The sequence below is a fragment of the Dermacentor variabilis genome, chromosome 8 (genome assembly GCF_050947875.1).
Source record: "Dermacentor variabilis isolate Ectoservices chromosome 8, ASM5094787v1, whole genome shotgun sequence".
Lineage (NCBI taxonomy): Eukaryota > Metazoa > Arthropoda > Arachnida > Ixodida > Ixodidae > Dermacentor > Dermacentor variabilis.
In genome coordinates this window covers 63,473,439-63,496,230 of record NC_134575.1, presented here as the reverse complement: position 1 = coordinate 63,496,230, position 22,792 = coordinate 63,473,439, and the positions used below count along the sequence as shown (strand labels likewise).

Below are 22,792 nucleotides of genomic sequence, written 5' to 3'. Positions count from 1 at the left end.
CTGACAGTTCTTCTGCGTCTTTTTGTGGGTATTGCGTTTTATGTACAATAACGAAATCAAAGGCTTTCATAAAGGCACCTAGACCACAGTATTCCGTCCATTTTCATTTTATCGTTCTATCTAATGAAGGAGAATGCAAAGTGACTATACAAAAACAACGGGTTGTTCACGGGCATTACCAAATTTTAATTCAAATTTCTACCCCTAAGGTAGTCGTTGGGACAGTGACAGACCATTGTCATGGACCCTGTGACCTAAGAAAATGTGGGGCTATCAATGCGATGTCTGCCCACAAACTGTTTGGGGGCACACTGAGCCCTTTATTTCACACGCTAAGGCACCCAACGAGGAAGCAAGAGCATTGCCGCTGAACTGTGCCCGAATATCTTCACTCTGGTGCTGAAGACAAGCGGAAGATCGCGAAGACACCTGTACAAAATCAACGATATCAACAAATACCATTTTGGAGCTCCTGAAAGTGCTTCCCGTACTTGAAGTACATCAAAATATGACCTTCGAAATTGTACTCTGTTACACCCAGGAATCCATTTCCGGGGTCTGATTCTTTTCATCATCCCTAAACGCCGCCAGTTGCTTGGTTGAAGTACGATGTAAGCAAATTTAAATAAAAATTTTCTAGAGAACCAAATTTGCTCCGATTTTTGGACCTTGCTGTCGGTTGTGGACGATTTAACGTGCAATCCTGGATTTAAGAGCAGAAACCAGGTGTTATTCTTCCGCGGCAAGAAGTTCTGCTCACAGTCAGCGACTGCTATTTTTTAAGAGATCCAAAGCCAATGCGAAAGCAAACCATGCTTAGTTATACCTACAGCAGAGTGCCTGGAATGAGTCATAGAATGCTCTGTTTAAAAATGGGATGTTGAGGCTTTAGTAGCAACGAAGGAGCTACACACAGCTATCTCGTGTGAATACGTTCTTCAGGCTGCTACGAGAAAGACACGTCTTATTTTTGTTTGCTTATGGGCATGGCGTAGTTATGGTGAACATGAGGGAACGATAGAAGGAAGACACAATAAGGGACGGGACTGTTTCGTAGTGCAGTGGCAGAGAAAGCAAAGCGAAATTAACAACCATAACCACAAGCATGGTCGCCGGTTGTCGTACACTCGCACACTTTAAAGGTACCAAAGAAATAAATATTTGGGATTCCACCAACAATGCGAGCCGGGAATACCATTGCATAGGGGAAATTCTCAACACTATGAAATTCTCAAAAAACGTTTACTAAGCTCCCAATACACCAAGCGTCTTTGCACGATTTCTGTGGACCATTCTAGGCATGCTAACCAGGTTGGCCGCAGTATCAACATGTCTGCGAAGTGCTAAAGCCGAGGACAGAACGAAGAACGCAAAAGAAGCGCTGATTTCAACTAAGCTTCTACTGCGCAGCATTTCTTTGCTGTCTACTTCCTTTGTAAATTCGTTTCGCGCTTTGTTTCAACGCATCTCTATAGGATCAGGACGATGATCTCTAAAAGGAGAGAAATGTCACGCACGTGTACAATTTGAAACGTTTTTGAAACTTGCAAAAGCCTTAAAACGTCATGCCATTTGCCATGTTAACACGCATGACGGGGCGACGTCAGGTCGTGTGCAGCGCCGCTGTGACATTATGAGTTCACTCTACACGACTTCGCTGTACCATTCGCTAGCACTTGAACATGTCGAAGAGTGCAGAAGGAATTTGGCCTCAGCTTTCATCCTACGAAATTCTATTGGAGTTGACATTTACGCTCGGTATACTTATTTCTTTAGAGTGCGTTTCAATCGGCCCTGCGTTTTAACTCTGCTTTTCGAAGCTTGTATTTGAAGCTTGTGACTAGGCAATTAGTCGCTTGGCAAGTACATGCTGTTTATGGCGGCGTATTACGAGTTTTCCTAAAAGATGATAAAGTGCGAATACATTGTGGTTCTTATATGAAGCCTAATACATAATGTACACCTATCCATACGGTTGTGTGGAACACGAGGACCGCGTTGACTTGCGTGCTGCTGTCTTTGGAAGATATCATATAAGATGAAGATTAGGAAATAATTTCATCGCGCCTTCGATATAAATGACGCACGCTGAAGAATTTCGCTTACATTTAACAATGAGCTGAGCAAAAATAAAACCTTCAAACTTGTTTACTTTATCTTCCAAGTGCTGACGGCCGTGCTGTGGAATCTAACATTAATGCTCATAGTTTTTGAAAACGCTGCCGTCACCAATGCATGCTTCAAAAATACCAAGAGTAAGAGTGAACCGTTTAAACTCAGAAGTTGTCGCAGGGCTCGACCTATAAACGCATCTCTGAATTCCAAGGCCGCAAGAAAGGCTGCTGAATAAGCGGTAAGTTTTAAGGCATGTGCGTATAGTTCACATCATCTCCCTTCATTTGCGCGCTAAGTGACAAATATTATAAATGTGGTGCCTAACCAGTTAAACAGGCTGATAAGTAAGAACAAGTTGGCCACGTACAGTTAAGTGTTTGTGATTATGTGCAGCCTAATGATGCTAGGCAGTATGCTAATTTGCTCGCCCACAGGCTCCTTCAGAGATGGTTTAAGTGCTACGACACGTGTAGCAGTGAAGCCGAATTGGGATGTTGACATTGACGTAGTGTATGAGGCGACTTATACCACATACGATGAAGGCGTGGCCTTGTCAAAGCATGGATCAGTATTTTGAATTGAATTGAATTTTATTTCTCGTTCATTCAAACGAGGGTAGACTGAGACTAAAGGCATAAAGCCTGACAAAGGTCTCAGCCCCCACGAACGACAGGTTTAACTGCAGGTCACAAACATATGCACAATTTCGCGCGTTACAAGCGTTGGTTACTGTGAAAGTCGATGGTCATTGGATTCTTCAAATGTATAGTACAATGTACAGTAACGGCTAAGTGCAAGTAAGCATTTTAGATGCTAGTGGTATGCTAAAAATGTACAATGATACACGAAATAAACGTCAGCTAATTTATCAAGAAACATAGAGCAACAACATACGCAAAAAAAACGTCATAATTGTCTGCCAAAAGTAACAAAGCACTGGGAACAGTACGTGGATGCGAACATTTGTGTTAATACAAAACTGAACAATAGATATTAAATGAAATCATGTGAATCCTGAAAAGAGAAAATATGTAATTCATGGCAGAAACATTTTTCATTTTATTATACGCATTTATTCAATTTGAAGGTATATGTCTTCCGTATCTAACCAATCTCTTATTCTTTCTTTAAATGTCTGTAAAGAAGTGTTTAAGGATACAGATGCACTGTAACTGTTCATTATTTTTGTGGACTGAGAGAGATATGTTTGTTTCCCGTAATTGTGATGTATCGCCAACTTCATCGTCATCTTCATCGTGCCTTCATCGGCACTGCCATGGTCATCATGACACGTGAGCAGCGGAACACACGGACGCAGGTTGCAATAAAGCTGCGGTGCTTGCGGCGTTATGTCTGACTGATTTCAGTGTTTTAAGCCTAGTGCGACATATCAGTGGCGACGAGGCCTAGCGTCGCTAGGTGAGAAGACCCGCGTCAGCATGAGTGCTGGACGACCACCGGAATTTGCCGATGCAGAAGGTACGTGGCCTACGTATCGCGTTCGCCTGGAGGCGTACTTTGAGGCTCATATCATCGTGGACCCAACGAAGAAGCGAGCGCTGCTCATCGCTTCGCTCACGGACTGTGCAGTGCGTGTGGTGCAGGGCCGGTGTCAACCAAAAAAGGTGAATGAACTGAGCTATGAGGAAGTCGTCGGGTATCTGGAAGATCACTATGCTCCGGAGGTCAACGAGATCGCTGCAAGTTATGCTTTCTTCATGCGTTCGCAACAAGACGGGGAAGCTGGGATGAAGACGTTCGGCGCCATTTACTGACGCGACGGAAGCTCACCTTAGAAGAGGCTGAAGACTTTGCTGTCTCGGCACAGAGAGCTGTTGAAAATGCCAGGAACATGAACTCGGCGCACTCAGAAGTACATTTTGCCCGACAAAAAAGCCATTCCTCGAAGCGACGTCCCAAGCCGGAACAACGCGACGTGTGTGGAAGGTGTGAAGATTCGCATGCTGAGAACGAGTGCAAACACCTTCGCGCGATGTGCCACCGGTGTGGAAAACGAGGACATCTACGTCGGATGTGCCTGTCTAGCACAGATAGTGACCGTCGGCAGGGATCTTATCCAGCAAGACAACGGCGCCTGGGTTCGTACGCCATGGCAGCCGGAGAGGACACAAGCTCGGACGACAACGACGCCTTGGACACGATTACAGCGGTTCTCCATCACGCAGCCAGTATCCGCAAGGTTAGGCCTATTTACAAGCACATCAGTTGGAATAACGTTCCGCTCACTATGTTGGTGGACACGGGGTCACCTGTAAGCGTCATTCCTGTAACGGTGTTCCGCAAGTACAAGCAGCTCTGGCCTCCGTTGGAGAGTTCACAGCTCAAGCTCTCTTGTCTCTTGGGAGAACTTCCAGTTGTAGGCCAGCTTAGCATGACTGCTACGTGCGACGGGGAAGATATTCCTGGTACTGTCATAGTGGTCGACAGCTCCGGACCATCTTTGTGCGGCAGAGACACAATCAAGGCATTTAATGAAGTTGGAGTGGCAATGTTGTCGAATGTGGTAGCGAATCTGCTCCCAGCTGGAATACAGGCTGTCAGAACAGGTCTGCAACAGCTGCTTGACGAATATGCCGACGTGTTTGCTCCGGGACTCGGCCTGTGCAAAGGACCACCGGTCACATTTCAATTAAAAGAAAACGCGTGTCCACGGTTCTTTAAGGCCCGTACTGTACCCTACGCTCTCAGAGATAAGATGTCTGAATCGTTGCATCAGCTGGTCGCGGAAGGCGTTTTGACGCCGGTAAAAACCGCTGAATGGGCAACCCCTGTGGTACCCGTTTTGAAGGGCGATGGGTCCCTCCGACTGTGTGGAGACTTCCGTATGACTGTGAATGCGGCCACTGTGGTAGAACAATACCCGTTGCCTCGAGTGGACGACATTTTTGCTAGGTTAAACGGTGGCGAAGTATTCACGACCTTGGATTTGCGTCAAGCCTACAACCAGTTGCCATTGGATGAGGAAGCAAAGAAGATAACAGTCCTCAACACCCAGAAGGGTCTCTTTTGTTTTAACAGATTGCCGTTTGGCGTAAGTTCTGCTCCAGCTATATTCCAAAGGCGAATGGACGGACTGCTGGGGGATATTCCTGGAGTGCAGGTGTACCTGGATGACATTATCATCGCCGAGAAAAAACATGATTCATCTAGGCTCAAAACCGTGCTGCAGCGGCTGCGGGAGTATGGTCTCCGACTGAACAAGGGAAAGTGCAAGTTTCGGCAAGACGAAGTCACATTTCTCGGTCATCGTATCGACGCGAAGGGTCTGCGACCGAAGGACGACAATATCAAAGTCGTTGTTTAAGCCCCAAAGCCCACCTCGGTGAGTGAGCTGAAAGCTTTTCTCGGTCTCATAAATTACTATGGCAAGTTCCTGCCCAATCTGGCCACCATGCTAACTCCAATACACGCTCTTTTATCCAAAGGAGTCACGTGGCAATGGAGCCAGGAACAGGAGAAAGCATTTCAGCAAGTTAAGCAGGCAATTGTGGCTTCCACGTTTCTGGCTCACTTCGACCCGGATAAGCCACTGCGCCTGGAGTGCGATGCATCACCAGTAGGCATTGGGGCCGTTTTGTCGCACCGCGTGAATGGTGTTGACTACCCCATCGAATTCCGGTCCAGGACACTTACCAAGAGCGAGCGCAATTACTCGCAGTTAGAAAAAGAAGCTTTGGCACTGATATTCGGCGTCGCCCGGTTTAAAGACTACCTCTACGGACATCAGTTCGTCTTAGTAACAGACCACAAGCCTCTTACTGGTTTATTCAATCCAGGTAAAGCCATACCACCGATGGCGGCCGCAAGAATACAGCGTTGGGCCTTGTTTCTTGGCAACTACAACTACACGTTGCAGTACCGGAAGGGCAGTGACCATTGCAATGCTGATGCCCTCAGTCGGTTGCCCTTGCCAGTAATGGAGGAGCCGCGGGACTTTGCTGCCGACGAGTACGTTTTGTATGCCCACTCTCTTGAGGAAACAGCGCTTTGCGCCCGCGAGGTTGAACATCTGACTAATCGAGACACCAGCCTTCTGCAGGTTAAAAAATGGATTTCCCAGGGATGGCCGTCATATCTTCCGCAGGGCCATGAGCATCTCCGGCCGTACTTCATCAGAAGAACAGAGCTTACAGTCAGCCATAACTCGGTGTACTGGGGACATCGCATTGTTCTACCCCTGGCGGCGGCAAGGCGTGTGTTTCGTCTTTTGCACGAGACACACCCCGGCATGACAGCCATGAAAACCACAGCGAGAACGTTGTTTTGGTATCCGGGACTGGATTCCGACATAGAGCGACTGGTGAACTCATGTTCCACATGTGCGCAGGCTTCAGCGACGCCACCAGCACAGATACCTTTGGCCTGGCCAGCCACCGGGGAAAGGTCGAGCCGGCTGCACGCAGATTTCGCAGGCCCGTTGGACGGACAAATAGTCTTAGTCGTCGTCGACTCGGAAATGAAATGGATGGAAGCCATTCTAATGAAAACTGCCACTTCGCAAACCACGGCCAACGCGCTAAGATCAATATTTGCACAGTTCGGCCTTCCAAAAACCTTTGTTTCTGATAACGGACCACAATTTGTGGGCAAAGTTTTTCGCGAGTTTCTGGCACGGAACAATGTGCAACAACTCACAACATCCCCTTATCATCCACAGTCGAATGGGTTAGCCGAACGAGCTGTGCGTACGCTCAAGGAAGGACTAAAGAAGAACCCCGGAATAGACCTCAAAATACGCATAGCGCGGGTTTTATGTCGATATCGCCGAACGCCCGTCAAGGATGGGAAGTCGCCGGCGGAACTCTTATTGGGGTACCAAATAAGAACAAAGCTGGACTGTATCGCTCCCGATGAAAGGTCACCAGAAATCCAACCACGAGTTGGAGGGTCTCCAGTTCAGGCAGGTGACCCAGTCTGGATGCGCGATTTCCGAACAAGTCGCCGCAGGTGGATACCAGGAATAGTGCGAGATCAACTGGGGTCCAGAATGGTCACAGTTGATTCCGGGAAAGGAATTCAGCGGCGACACTTGGACCAGGTGAGACGTCGAACTGTCTCAGACTCTTTCTCGACACAGAGGGTAGCCGTAAACCCTGCAGATAGCACTCCAATCACGTCGCGACATAGTCCGGAAGTGGCCCAGACGGATAGCCCGCCACCGTTACGAAGATCGACCCGACAGCGACGGCCTCCTGAACGCTTGGACCTGTAAGAGGGGAAGAAGTGATGTATCGCCAACTTCATCGTCATCTTCATCTGTGTTCCGCTGCTCACGTGTCATGATGACCACTGCCGTGGTCATCATGACACGTGAGCAGCGGAACACACGGACGCAGGCTGCAATAAAGCTGCGGTGCTTGCGGCGTTATGTCTGACTGATGTCAGTGTTTTAAGCCTAGTGCGACATATCAAATTGGTCCCTGCTTTTGGTGTGTGTCGTGAGCTGTGTCGCAAGGAGTATCCGGAGAGGTTACATTGACTACTTTGAGCGCTTGGATTTCTCTTTTGGATTTCTAGAAGAATTTTCATATAATATATCCTGTCCGCACGCAGCTTATCATATTTTGGAATAGTGGACTGGCTCCTAGATCTGAAAAACGGCCATAGTAATTTGCATATCAGCGGATAACTTTTTTGCAAGGTAATCAATTTCGTGTAATTTGTTCTGGTGGTTGTACCCCAAACCAATATCCCGAAGCAAAGTTTTGAATAAATAAGTGCCTTATACAGTTGTTTTTTTCAGCTATAGAGGGATCAGGTGTGCAATTTTATAGATTACACCGATGTTTCTTGACAATTAGCCGCAAAGGGAATTTACGTGTGTATTCCATGAAAATGCTTCACTGAAATGTATTCCCAGAAACTTTTGTTGTTTGACCTGTTTAATGAGGTATTTGTTAAATTTTACTTGTATTAAACAACCAATTCTTTTATTAGGCGCCCTAAATATAATGTAGGTTGTTTTAGTTGCGTTGAACTAGAGTTTGTTGGTCGCCAACCAGTCAAATAACAAAATTGTATATTCATTTACACACTGCTGTAATTCTGTTGTGTTATCAGCTGAAAAGAACACATTTGTATCATCTGCATACATTGCCAATGTTTGTGAACCTGACAAATCTGCAATATCCATTACCATAAATTAGAAATAGTAACGATCCTAACTTTGAACCTTGTGGGACGCCTTCATGTAGGCTAAGCTTGTAAGATGCAGTAGTTAAGAGCTGCACGAACTATTTTCTATTACATATATAAATTTTATCAAGTCATTTGCAACGCCTCCTACTCCGTATCTTTCCAATTTTTCAGTTAGGATATAGTGGACAATCGAATCAAAGGCCTTTCTCAGATCCAAAAACAGGCCAAGCGTTAACTTCTTCTGTTCGATGTTAGGAATTATTCGATCTTTATTATGCAGTAAAGCTTGCTCAGTTGACTTATCTTTTTGAAAACCTACTGGCATTGCGCAATAAAGTTGTGTTTCGTAAAAAAAAATTGATAATCTTGCATAGATAACACCTTCAAAAAGTTTTGAAAATACTGTGAGAACTGAAATTGGCCTGTAGTTCGATAATTCTTCTGCACTTCCACCTTTATAAATTTGTGTAACACGTGCTATCTTAAGCTCGTCTGGAAAAACGCCTGTGCTAAGAGACAAGTTTATAACATGTACAAGCGCTGGCCCTATTTCGTGTGACACATATTTAACTGGAATAGGACTGAAACCGGCTACACCAGCTGAAACATCATGCTTTAATGTCTTGATAAGATCGTGGACTTCACCCGCACATGTCAGTTTGAAAAAAAGTGAGTTTGATACACGTGGTGCGCAAAACCTGTGATCGTTTCCGATTGCAACGTGTGCAGGGTTCATACCAGCGTTAATAAAATGCGTATTCATGCAGATAACCATTTCCGCACGCTCTATTTCCCGTCCGTTTAAGCGTGTCATTTCCCTTGGAGCACCGAAGACGCACTAATTAGAAACGACTGCATGAACTTTTCACTTATTGTGTTATCACTGAATGAAAAAAAAATATTCATTCACTAAGTAAGAAGCCAACATTGTCCAGTTGGGCATAACAATCACAAGAATCAAAACATGACAAGCACACACAGTTGTCACGTGCACATTCAACTAATGCCTACATCTTGGAAGGAAGAGGAAGATATACTTGCGCGAAAATCCACAACACTCAGATTAAACTGATTCCATTCGCGAATTCTAAGAGGGGAAAAACTGAATGTGCTGCTACGTCCGTATGGCACCTAATTTCCAGTTTTTGGCGTGATAGCTTCTTTGTGTTGTATCGAATTTGCTTATCATCTGGAAGCATTTTATATTACCGTTGTCATCATCGATAATCAAATAAAAAATTTTTAACCTTAGGTTTCATTCAGCAAACAACAGGTTTCCAACCTAGTTCGTTGTTAGAGGTAATAAACTTAATGTTATAATTACACCTGACAAAGCGTGCAGCCTGATATTATGTAGGTACAAGCTTATAGATTAGCGTTTTCTATAATCATGGAATATTGAAGATGGATATTCAATAATTGGTTTAATGTCGGTGATGTACAGAGCTTTTTTAAGCTGTTTTGGGGCAGGGCTTCAGTACCATCCAATGAAATATAACAAATCTTTGGGTTTAACAGTAGTATGCCATGTATGTTTGTGCAAGACGTAGATCAGGATTTAGCTTTAAAGAATCACTTGAATGATTATTAGTATGCACAACTCGTGACAAAGGGAATTGGCACAGAGCTCACAAATTTACAGCTCACCCAAATTGTTGACCTTGTGTCGCTTTAATCACAGCGCCTATAATTTCAAGTTTTTTTCCTGTTTTATGCATAAGTGTGTAAAATACAGCAAAAATAGCCATAGCCAACGAAAGGACTGTATTCCGCTGTATTCGCCCTACATTCTACATTCCGCTTTGCCATGACAACTTTTTCTGAAGCTGAGTGCGGCGGCATTGGCAAACGACGTTGTGCCTTATTCAAGCTCCCAAGCCCATACCAGCCACTTTATTTCAGTGTATCCACGAATGAAAAAAATTCACCGTTACGGTTTTCATCGACATGAACATTTCAGTATAGTACACCGTTCTCCCGTATTGATTTCAGTTTTATCTGCGACTCCTGGCAACCGGAATTGTTTCTGTGGGTCATAATCTTCAAGCCCATCGGGATGCAGTTTGCCACTGGTTGCACTTGCTTTTTCGAGTAAATTATTTGGTGTTTTTGTACTATGGTTCTTAGGGTACGTCGGCAGCAGTGACAAGTTTATGAGGTAATATATTATGGTCACCTTGGTGCAGCGATTTGCCGGGTATAAAATTTCTAAATTAGGTATACTTAAAAACTTCTATCACACACAATATTGTTAGCTGAGAATAGTACACCAAACCGACATGAAAATAGAGAATAGGATCTCAACAAATGATATGCGTATGTGAAACAGGCGTATATGAGGAAAAATTATTTTGTTAACACTTCATTCCACAGTCCTGAGGCTGTTTAGAATTGACGCTATAATAACGGAAAGAACATTCGTGTATGGGTCCCCAAAAAAGCTGAGTTCAAATTACATTCTTTTAGTTGTATTGTTGCATCGAAAAAAAAATTAGGTTTAAGGGTTCCATACATGACTTATTCATGTTCAGACATCAAACAAAAATGTTACTATGAAATATGTGGCCCTATACTTCATGCCTATGTGAGTTTTTTTTTTCGCAGAACTTCGTCTGTAAGAGAGGGATAATGCATTATAAAACAGAGAGGTCGGCTGGAACTAGCATGTTCAGGCCTGCTACTCTGCACAGGAGAAAAAAGAAAAAAACGACAGCCCAGAGTGCTGAAAGTTGATGATGAGGCCAGTAATAATTGTCCCCAATTTTCACACGGTTAACTGCGCTATTATTGAGTGCAGTTACCTCATAGGTATACTGGCCAGCCTTCTGCACTTATTCACGGCACTAAGCACTGTGAAACTGCAGTTATTTTTTGAAGTCCTGTTCTAATACTTCATCGCGAAAGACGTCACATTTTGTTCCGTCTAAGAAAGATAATGTTAGGCAATGAAAATTGCTTCAGATTTTGCTCGGAAACCATGGGAAATGTTTTCAGGGGTAGAGTGGGCTGCCTTTACCAACTTTCTAATGGCTATTATCCTTCATTTCATTCTGGATCATTGTTATATGATTGTTTACGGAGTTGCTCCCGAGAAATGTAGGGGCTTCCTTTCCTTAAGCCTTTCAGCTTGGCGTGAAAAATGAAGCTCATTCCCTGATACAATGTTTACTCATTTATGTACAAGTACTGAGATAAAGATTGTGAGTTGCAGTTATTATCCCATCGAAGAATTTCAATTTCTCTAGAGCTTGATATATCAGCCGACAATCCGTGGTAAATCAGATGCGTGCTTTGTGGCGATTCGCGCATGGTGCTGAGCGTGATTCTATGGAATCATTGGAAGGCACTAATTCAATTTCGCTTCAATTTGATACAAGGTTTTGTATACAGTTATATCAGCGCATTACTGGTAGCACATAACGTCCTTCACCGCAAGCTATTTCGATGCACAAAGAAATAAAACTTCATAAGAGTCATTTTTGTTGGCCGCAGAAAAACAAATTTGCCAATAAACAAGAATAGCTAAGTTACGAAGCTATTCGACATTGTAGATATGCATGCGTATGTGTATTGTCGTCTTAATTTTTGTGTATAGATGTAATCTGCAAGATTTTCTCTTATTCATTTCAGCACATTTCATCCTTTTCCTATTTGGAAACTCTTTGGTATAAAGCAACGTAGCTTTTCTAACTGAACTAACACCAACTGTGCAATATTTCGCAAGAATGGGAAGGTAAGCCTACCTATTCAGTACAACGGAGTTGCCTTAATTCACATCAAGATCAGGAAATGGTTTCTGGAGAAGAATAACAACACACATTATTAGCCCAAGATGAACGGCGCAATTTGATAATTATATGGAACTGTTGAATAACGCGTAACACTTTTAAATATATTTATAAAAAATTTCCGCATATTGGCATCACGCAAGCACTCATAAGCTAAATCAGGCTCACTATAGCAAAACAAATTTTGTACACACATACGAGAAATAAACGAAACCTAACACCATCTTAGGAATAGCATGAGTGTAATGATGAAATAAGTGAGGTGACGTGCTGTTCTGATTTGGGCGCCTTGCTCTACAGTGGAGCAGTATCAAACGTTGTCCTACCTTTTTACTTTGGATGTCCATTGTACGATCAAATTCGTAAGATATGACTGCACAATGTGTCATTATAAACTATACTAAAAATAAATTTCGTTGTGTGAAAAATATGCGAAAAAACTGTTGATAAAAAGTAAAGAAATTAGATTTCAAGATCTTGCAGTGCTCAGGCAAGATCCAGAGAGCTTAATCTTCACTGTATGTGCAGCTACTCTTGACTTGGTTCTTGATTTTACCAAATTTTGTCCATAACGCACCTCATATTTCTTTTCTAGCTTGTTTTGTAGCAACAGAACGGTAACGAGAACCTTGACATTTAGTGGCTGGCGAAATGTGACGGAATTTTTGTATTTGATAAAGAAAAGGTTTCATTCTATGTTATTTTACTATATGAAGTGTACCTTCCCTGGCATTGCTGAAATGACAAGGAAGGTGGCAATGCAGCAAAGATCATAGTCGTACGGCTCACATAGGAGCACTTTACCCTTTCCGAATTCATATTGCTGAAACACTCACTCATTGCGACACAATGTTTGACAGGCGCCAGGGTCAATGATAGTTTCCTTCCAGTGCACAGCTTCATGCCAGAATGCAGCACTCAGCGTCCACATTATCTGGCAAGCTTTAGTGCAAGTCCTCGAAATAATCCAGAGTTGTCCACTACGTTGTGCCTCATAATCATGTGGTAGTTCTGACGTGTTAAACCGGACAATTTGTTTGTAGTCCCTTCCTAAATCACTCCTGGCGATTAGTCTTCCCCGCACTGTGACGGTTATCTGTTAACTCCAAGTAAACCGTTGTCTCCCTTGGCTTTGCACTCCGAACTTCACTCAAGTTCAAGTTTTTTTTTCAAGTTCAAGTTATATTACTATAAATGAGAAAGTAACCGTTATATTACTATAAATGAGAAAGTAACAGGGTAGAAACCCAATAAATAAAGAACATTGACTGGTAATTCTTTAAGCAAAATCTCTAGAGACTAAAAAAAAACACGTACCCAACGGAGGGCGTCCCTCGTATGAAGGCTTATGTTCAACAAAACTAGAAACAAGCTGCTCATGCTTTTGAGCTCATCTTAATTTTTTTATCCTAAAGTCAGCGTTAAGAAATGGAAATTTAATGTGCAATTCAAGAATATTTTTGTTACATGTAAAACCGATACCATCGGCTTCGGTTTCATGGACACTGGGTGGGGCAACCAGTTATGCCACATCTTTTTAATGAGAGATCGCAGTCACGTAATTTCCTTTGCAAATTCTTCTCCAGAGAAATAACATAATTAGATCAGAAGAAACTAAAGAAGTCACCTTTCTTCGAAGCATATTCAAGTTTAAATTGGTGCCATAGCTTTGGTCACAATGTATAATACGTATTAAATGTATGCAAGGCATTTTTTTTCTAACCAATCCAGCGACCATAGAGATTGTGCCAATGTGTAGGAGGCCGGCTGGAAAGGAGACGACAGTACTCGCTTAGCATACCTGGGCAAATTCATACTATTTTGTGGACGTCCCCAATGCATCAATGGAAGCGCACAGTTTGCATGGAAATGCGGCACGCCATAAAAAGTGCGCTCACTTCGAAGCATAAGTAGGTGAAAGCCGGCTTCAGAGACAACCTGAACCATAGTGCTTTAAGCATAACTTCTTCCGCAGCAATGCAGTGATGATGAAAGAAGTGGACACAATGATGGTAACAGCACGTGTGTTTTGCAGGTAAAAGTGATTGGTCCATTTCTCTAGGAGAAGGTACAAATAATGACAGCATTAAAAGGTTTTTTTGTGAAATTACAACAAAATACTCACGCAAGCTCATAGAGTCTTGGGCATTTCATTCACAACAATTTTGTACTTTTAGTTTCATCAAGCTTTGGGAACTTAAGTTCAATTAAAGCATTCCACTTTACAGATATTAAAGGGGCAACGAAACACTTTTTGAACTTAACACAACGTTGCCGATATGTCATTACGCAAACGAGGCTCCTGGGAACATGTGAGACATATAATATTGAATTGCATGCAGCAGAGAACCCCCGGTCTAGTATAGAAAATAGCAAAAAGTTGCTTACTCTGTTGGTCGCATTGTCTTTAGCAGCTACCAACCGTCATTGCTTAGTGGCTTCAGTGTTGCGGTGATAAGTGCTAGGTCGGTGGATTAAATTTTGGGGGACCAAAATGGCGGCTACATCTTGATGGGGGCGGGGGGGGAATGCAGAAATCGCCTGCCTGCTTGGATTTAGGTGGACGTTAAACAACCCCAGGCGGTCAACACTAATCCAAAGTCCCCTCCTCCCCTCCCTCCTAAGGCGTGCCTCATAATCAGATTGTGGTTTTGGCACGTAAACCCCGTGATTTATTTTTTTAATGGTCAGCAGCGGCGTAGCAATGAGCCAAGCTACCAACAATACTTATTGGCAGATTTTTTTATTGCGATAACATTCTTAGTAGCTGTATAATCGGTAATTTTAGTTTAAATAAAATTAAGAATACGCTGGCTTGCGATCTGAAAGAGAACAAAAAGGTACTTATCTTTGCATAAGCGGTGCACGCACCACATTTGCGCATTACTGTGCCTGCTTCGCGTGGCCTCCGAGTTCACCCCTGTGCTCCAGCGTACCTTTCAAACCAAGGCCACCAAGGGGGGCCGCGACAAATCCTCTCGCCTGCAGAAAGCCCTGTAACCGTGTGCTGCGAATGGTTCTAGTAAGTGACGTAGCTACAGACCACCGAGCACCCATCTCTACTTGAGGGAGAGCAGTGCACGGCAGCACCGGTAGTATCACGTAAAGAAAGTAGCAGTTCCGCCCGAAAGGAGAACCATCGATTGCGATAGCAAATTAGCGGAAATCTGTACGAAGTAACGATAAAAGATTTATGGGCCGTATAGACTCGTGAAGAAAAGCATACTAACTATATTATGCATGGTGTCATGCGCGCAAAAGCGATCATGAACTCACCAGACCCGGTGGCAGCGGAAACTCGCTCTCAAAATGCTGGAGTGAGGAAGTACAACAGCAGTAGCTCATGAACTGACCTTCGTGCTGCGTCTCGAAAAAACGCGAAATAGGCCGCGAAAACGCAGCGCGTGGCGGACTCTGTCCCTGTTCCCTGTCGCAGATGGCTATTGCGATACGGCGGCCTGGCTCTCGCGGCCACCCGGGCTGCGTGGAGTAGACACCCCTAACCTTCCCCGGGAGCTGTGTGCGCGAAAGTAGACTGCTGCGCGCTTCTTCCTCCCTCTCCTCTGTTGCTCGCGTGACAACGAGCCGCGATCGCGGCCTCATCCTCGCACACTTTCGCACGCACATACAGCAAACAGCGAGCGGAGCCGATGTTATTGCCCTTTGACTTCACGCGAAATCTCACGGGTTCGCGACAGCAAAAGTGAGCGTGGAGTTTCGCAATGAAAAAGAAGAAAAAAGTTACAATGGCCAGCTCGTTGCCCTATTGCCATCCCCTCTGAGCAGCTTCCAGCGTGCTAGCTGAAACGAAAGGAGAGAGAGATAGAGAGTCGCACATCGGTGCGATAAGAACTTCCAACTTGGCTTATACTTGAATATTTCGAAAAAGTTTTGAGGCAGTAGATTCATGAAGCGACGTGTTTTAATAATGAGGACATTGTATGATTATTGGAAAAGTGAGTCAAAGCTCCTTTAAAGGAAAGTAAAGCTGAGGAGCCCCTACGTAAGAACACGAGAAAGGATTTAACTTTGTTCTCGGTAACATCTGCCCCAGTTTTTCTGATGTCAGTTGCGTTTGAAAAACACAACAATAAGTTTTATGGCAATAAAAGCATAAAGCATAACTTTTATTATTTTTGGAGGAAAATTGCAAAATTCTTTAAATGTTGTACTGATACTTTCAATTTCTAATAGGTTGCAGCTAAACACGTTATTATTCTGCAAGACGCACCTCATGTAAAATCTAAAGCACACACAATTTAAAGCACTAATATGGCAGTAGGAGTGTCGCAAGGCTTTGCAAACATTGCAAGACTTTCATCTGAGCCGTAAATTCAAGTATCCCCTTTGTCGGCTTTGTATTCCCGAACAGATGCAATCTAAAGAACCCTCATATCCATTTTTGGCGCACTGTAACGACATTGTGTGCTTTGTGGTTCTATTTGTCCTAAACTTGACGAAATTCGGCAATTTTTCTCCGTACTGTAGGCTGTAAATCAATATTCGGCTTCCTAGGTCTGCTAGCATTTACTTTATGCATTGATCAGAATAGGAGATATGCGATGCATGTCTCAGCCAGAGTGATCTGAAGTAATGAATATGGCAATATACTGCGTTTCCCAACTGTCATGCACCCAGATGTTGAATATATGGAAATGCCCGAATAGTAACAAGGTAATGTTGTTTGTTGTTGCTTGCAGATACTAAGAAAACTTTTCGCATTCCGCCTTATTAGACATTTAGGTTAATTTACTTATTGAACTTCTCAACCATTATGATTAGATTAAGGTGTCAATCAGAAAATTGTAGAGCAACATGAAAAACTCCAGACACAACTCTCTGTCGGTCTATAAAAGCAAAGTAAAAGCGCTTTTCCCAGCGTGAAAGCAGCCCGTAAATACACGCGAAATCGCCGCGTGACTGGCCGCTCGAAGCACTTCGCCTGTATTTGCGTGCTTCTTTAACGCTCACAAAACCACTTTTATCTAGCACGTACTCATATAGAGCAAGATAAGCCTGTGTCAGGAGTTTTTGATCTTGCTCTACAATTTTCCCACAGACACCTTTAGTCTATTTGTAATAATTTACAATTTCAATAAATATTTAGGACTAATTACATATTAGGCGGAAAGCAAGAGAAATTTGAGTATCTCCCAGCGACCGCAAATAATTCCACGGTTCTTTCGAGCTATGTGGTGTTTGCATATTTTGGGACACCCTGTTCATTCTGGAACTGAAGAACCATGGTGGAACCCGAGGTGGAAGGTCTAGATAATTCTATTAAGGCAGTAATGCTAAAAAGCGATCAAAATTATTTGGGGGCAGTCACGCATTGTTCATATATATTTTGCTGAGATATTTTTTATATAGATATCCCAGGCCTACTTTTTTTTCTTTTATCGTCAACGTCGCCTTTGGCGTGAGGCTTCGTTTAAATTGAAGTATGATAAGATTGCTGGTGGCATGCCGTTAGCTCTGAGTGATAAGGAAGCTGTGCGAGGGTGAGCCGAGTAAACTGATAGTTGGTATGTGCACCGTCGTTAAGCGTGCTTTATGTATCAGGTGACGTGAGCAAACGCGCCATGTGGTAGCAGGGAAGAAAGCGCGCCCATCCTCTAACCTAGCCATGTATGATAGTGGCTGTCCGTGCTGCTCAGCGAATACGCGGTCCACGCGTTGTATATTGGAGATTTTCTGCGGCGGGTTCAAATGTTTGGCGAGCTCTGATGCCTCACCATTTCACGTGAGCTCTGTTCGTGCGATGGCTGGAAGATTCATTTAGCTTAGATAATATCATAAGATATTCTTTGGATATTTTGTATTTGCATCATGATGCGTTAAGTAAGACGTTTATAACTGTCTGGATTTTCAATACGTCATGCGAAGCATAATGTTTCTTAGGAGACTCTATTGAAAAATAGTGCTTGACAGCAGCTGACCTTCATTCTAAGCGCGCAGCACAGCAACTGTGCCACCAATGAAGGCCTTGCTTTTGTAGTGCTTTATGTAAAAAGCCCTCCACTGAAACAGCCAGGTTTATGTGATCAGCTTTGATGAGTGTATTACTTCTGAAGCGATAGCCGATGGTATCCTGCAAGCGCAGTGCGCGTCCTCTGTGCAATTTGTCACTTTCCGCATGGCGTGACCGTACGGTCAAGCATTCCCCCGTCTTGCATTGGCTCGTGTAATGCAGCCGTAATGTCTAATTAATATATTGAAGTATCTCACGATGCAAATGAGAAGTATTGCATCGAATATGATTTATTCAATTGTACTGGTATCTGAAATAGTTATGGCCTCCGCAGCTTCCACCTGCATTAAGATGGATTTGTAAAGTGTCTTTGAACAACCCTCTTCTTGCGCTCAAGTGTCGGTCGGAGGTGCCATGACCTGAAGTGTCGGACACACATTGAAGCAAGAGGCAGCTTGATGCGACCGCTCCCCATAGCCAGCGTTCTTCATCACGCGAGAATTGTGACAGCATACGTTCGTAAAGATCGTGTGGGATCTGTTGAGGTTTGCCTGTGCGCTCGATACGCCATACTTGCTAATTTCAATATAAATTGAAAGCTTAGTCCAATGTATAGGGTCATTAAAAAGGCTAAGCTCACTTCGTGTAGCTGGGTTATTCATTTATATCAATATCACTGCATCTCCTAGAAGGTGACACTTCTACATTTCTGCAAAACGATTTATTATTGTTATATGGGCGGTGCCTTCTATCGAAGACACACTGTCTGATTTTGATCGGACGTAAATGATATACAGTTGCTGGGAGAAGTTAGGCTTTAAATATCCCAGCATACAAATATCCTTAGAACTGATCACATCGATATGCAGAAATCATGAGAGGTGGCTAATTGTAGGTATTCACAGGACATAATGCCTTCAAGTGGAAAATCATTCAGTACTAACTGTGTCAATATGATCAGTCTGGCTAGTTGTTTGATTGGTACATTTAGAAATTTTTAATCGCAACGTTAGAGAGTACGCAAGAGAAAGAACAGGACAAAGCACTGGTCCTGTTGTTTCTTTTATGTAATGTTGATTATTGCACTTAATATAATTAAGATGGAAGTGAAGATTACTACCGACGCGAGAACTTCATCGCCTCGCATTTGGTTAAATCAACATATACCAATGTGCACACCAACCAATATTGTTAACAAGATCTGTTTGAAGAACGATGAGGTCAGATTCAGCATACTTTCTCTGTACACAACACAATTCGTCGACGTAAAGGCAAAGTGCAAGACAAATTTGTGTAAGCCGCTATTCTGAATAAAGAAAAGTAAGGCAGCAACACTGCACCTTTAAGGCACTGCTGTCGGCACCTGGCGGCTGTCTGACAAAACGTCCCCTCGAAAGTTCGTACGCCCGCAAATAGTTGGCGCAAACAGTAAACAAGTGGCATCTTTGCATCTTACACTATGTTTTCTAAATCTTTTTACGTGTCGACAGCTTTGTGAATGTCAGCTGTATATGTCATCTTGTATTGCATCGAATATGATTCGATGCAATACAAGGTAGATAAAAAGCCTATATCCTTGAACACTGTGTGACTGCACATACGTACTCAGAAATATCTTACACAGAAATTTATGCATTGAAGCGTGCATGGTGCTACGGGCTTTTTGTGACGCGAAAGAAATAGCCGAATGGAACGAAGCAGAAAATTACCCGGGTAATCTAGTCAAATTATTCTACTGAATAAAACCTAGTCTAATATATAATTTGAAGGCATGTGATGTCCGGTAGTTAGAACGCTATAGACCGAACAGTGTAGGCGTTATAATGGCGTCTGGCACTATGCTTTTTAATTTTTTTTTGTTAACCAGCTTGGCTAACGTTAGCTGAGACTCACGGTAGAGACAAAGACTATATACACGCCTAGATGTCGCTACGGAGTATTTGGGACACGAAACAAAAGGACGAGTGGGGCGGAGCGGGATGTTACCCCGGCAATCCAGTCAAAGAATGCTATGCAATAAAACACGGTACAAAATAGAATTTTAACACGTCTGATGGTCGGTTTCCGGAACGCTGCACAACGAACACCATGGTTCTAATATGCCGTCTTGCACTGTATTTTTTTTATTTATTTTTTTTCGTTCAACAGCTTGGCTAACGTTAGCTGGGACACACGGTAGATACAAAAATTATATAGTTGATCACTGCGTGACTACACATGCGTACACGGAAACTGCATACAGTGTTATGGTCACATTGATTTTAGCTAAGTTGCAGTCCACGTGACAGGCGATGTGTGGTTGACGTGGGAGGCGGCACGTCAACCGCACACCACATTGACTCTGAAAACACAAGCGGCAAGGAACACCTCAAACTGAATACCGCATCTATATATATATATATATTCCTTCTATCTTTTAGATGTTTTGTACAGTACACAGCATGCAAATTCCAGTTCTAGCTGTGAATAACAAACTTTCCAAAAAAAGCAACAGAAAACCGTCGTGTTGCAGCCTAGATCCGAATTGCTGTGGTTATTCAACGCAACCCGCCCAATAAATGGTGTCGCTAACCGTAGCTTGTTCTGCTCATCAGATCTCAACGATTTAAGGCGAAGCTCCAACAACATCTCATAAGTTTTCTTAACATGCCGACGTGCTTGCTTTTAGGTTCAATATCACAGTTCCGGTAGCGCAGGTACTGATATCGAGGGCATTGCAGTTGTTTTCTTGCCCTGAAGTATGCCACGATAGGATTCTCAGCGCCAATGTGCTGTGCGAGCAGTCGACGTAGATTTAAAATTACCGCATAGAGGTCGCACGCAAGTAGAGGGAATTCAAGTACATTTTAGGTGATTAGTTGGACTTCTATAGAGGCCGTGCAGTGCCCTGTTACAGTGTTCTTCTAATTGTCCAGCTCGCCTCATTCGCCGTCCTCCCGCACTCTGAGTGGTAGTGTTTGACGCGAAGTGAAACGGATTGCACGCAGTTATCGCTCTTATATCCTTCTCATGATCAAGATCCCATTTAAGTTGCTGACCTAGATGGATGTACTCTTGCACCTATTCCAGAGTGTGACTGCTAGTCGGAAATTCTTGTCCTCTTGTCAGGCTACTTAACATTACTCTTTTCAGCTGAATAATGATATTCCATCCTACGCTTATACTTTCTCGGATAAGCTCCTGAATCATTTGTTGCAATTAATCGGCAGCGTTGATGAACAGCACATTCTCATCTGCAATCTATGCGGTGCTCGGATATTCGCAATTGATGCTCGCTTCGAATACTTTCTTTTTTAATAATCTCAATATTTCCAGTAAGCATGCAGTGGCTAGCATGAGGAAGATTGTGTCTCCTTGCTACCTACCTTTTCTTGATCGCTGTTTTTCAGCTTTTCCTATAAAGAATAAAGGTAGCTTTGGAATATTTATAAATATTTGTTATGAAATTCATGTACACTTCAGGCGATCCTTGATTACCAAACTTTCCCGTTGCTGCCGCCATAGCTACTTAACAAATGTTTTCGTAATTAATGAAATTTCTATAGACAAGTGAACTGAACCTCGCAAATTTCTGCATTACCCTATTTACCACAGTTATTATCCCATCCTGCTGATGAGATCTTGAGTTTATATCACCCTTATTGTGATACAGAAATTGACCGAAAGAGAACACTGGATTGGAGCACATGCGTCAGGCATTACCGTATTATGACTGGCAACTTGCCGCAATCATAGAAAGTTCACAACCTTCTATTGTAACAGTGCTACCAAATAAGGACGGCTACTCGGAGCTTAATAAGAAGCTTCAAAAGAAGAAGCACCACGAGCAATGGAACAACTAGGACCAACTTCATGAGGAAGAATTGCAGCGAGGTGGAATAAAGAGTAAGCGTGATTAGCTGATGTTCTAGTTGAAATTAAGAGGACTGATTGAGGTGCGCAAGCCATGTTGTGCGTAGGGTAGGCAACCTGCCGGTGGGCCAATATATTTGCAGAACAGGTGCCAAGGCATAGCCAGCGCAGCCGAGGATGGCTAAAAATTACATGGTGTGAAAAAATGTGAAATTCGTAGGCTTATCTTCGAATCTATATAGCGCAATATTGCGGTAATAAGAGAATGCTAGGACATGTATAGACAGGGTGCGTGCAATGGAGAAATACTACGACACCTTGTGACGCGTCGTATACATATGCTCCGGACGCAAAATTGCGTTTTCACCAAAATTAGGCCTAGTAACTCTAAAGCAAACAGTTCTTATGCTTTATGACTGTATCATAGGGGTGTATGAAGACTGTGCTATGTTTGGTTTAACTAGCCACGGGTAAACCGTGACTGGGTCGTGTTTCTTGCTGGCTATACAGATCAGATATTATTTTCTACATTGTGTACGTACAGTTTTTAGAATAACACAATACTCGCATTATTTGTACAATCCCTATTTTTTCTTTCAGGTACATGCAGAACATGCAGCACCTATCAGCAGTGTCTCTTCTTCTGTGGCTAATTGCATTTCCTATTGCCCTCGTTACAGCATCAGGCAGCCACTATGCAGGTAGGTTGAACTGGTTATAGGGCCATAGCCAAATATACAACCTTTTCTGCAGAGAAGCTTCACATTTCGTTCACTCCTGTGATTTCATCTACGAAAATCTTAATACCTGCTGTCAAAGAGGTTCTTCTGCATGATAATAAAATGGGCATGTCAACCAAAGTAGACGCGAGAATAGACAAGGTGGAGTCAAAGATATATTGCCATAG

General features: G+C 43.2%; 1 long non-coding RNA gene across 1 annotated transcript; it reads left to right on the top strand.

The window, feature by feature from the left end:
* Positions 1-2,333: 2,333 nt before the first annotated feature.
* LOC142591267 (uncharacterized) lies at positions 2,334-22,583 on the top strand. The gene is made up of 3 exons (XR_012830424.1): positions 2,334-2,353; positions 11,905-12,007; positions 22,486-22,583. It is a non-coding gene; the product is annotated as an uncharacterized LOC142591267 (long non-coding RNA).
* The last annotated feature ends 209 nt before the right edge of the window (positions 22,584-22,792 follow it).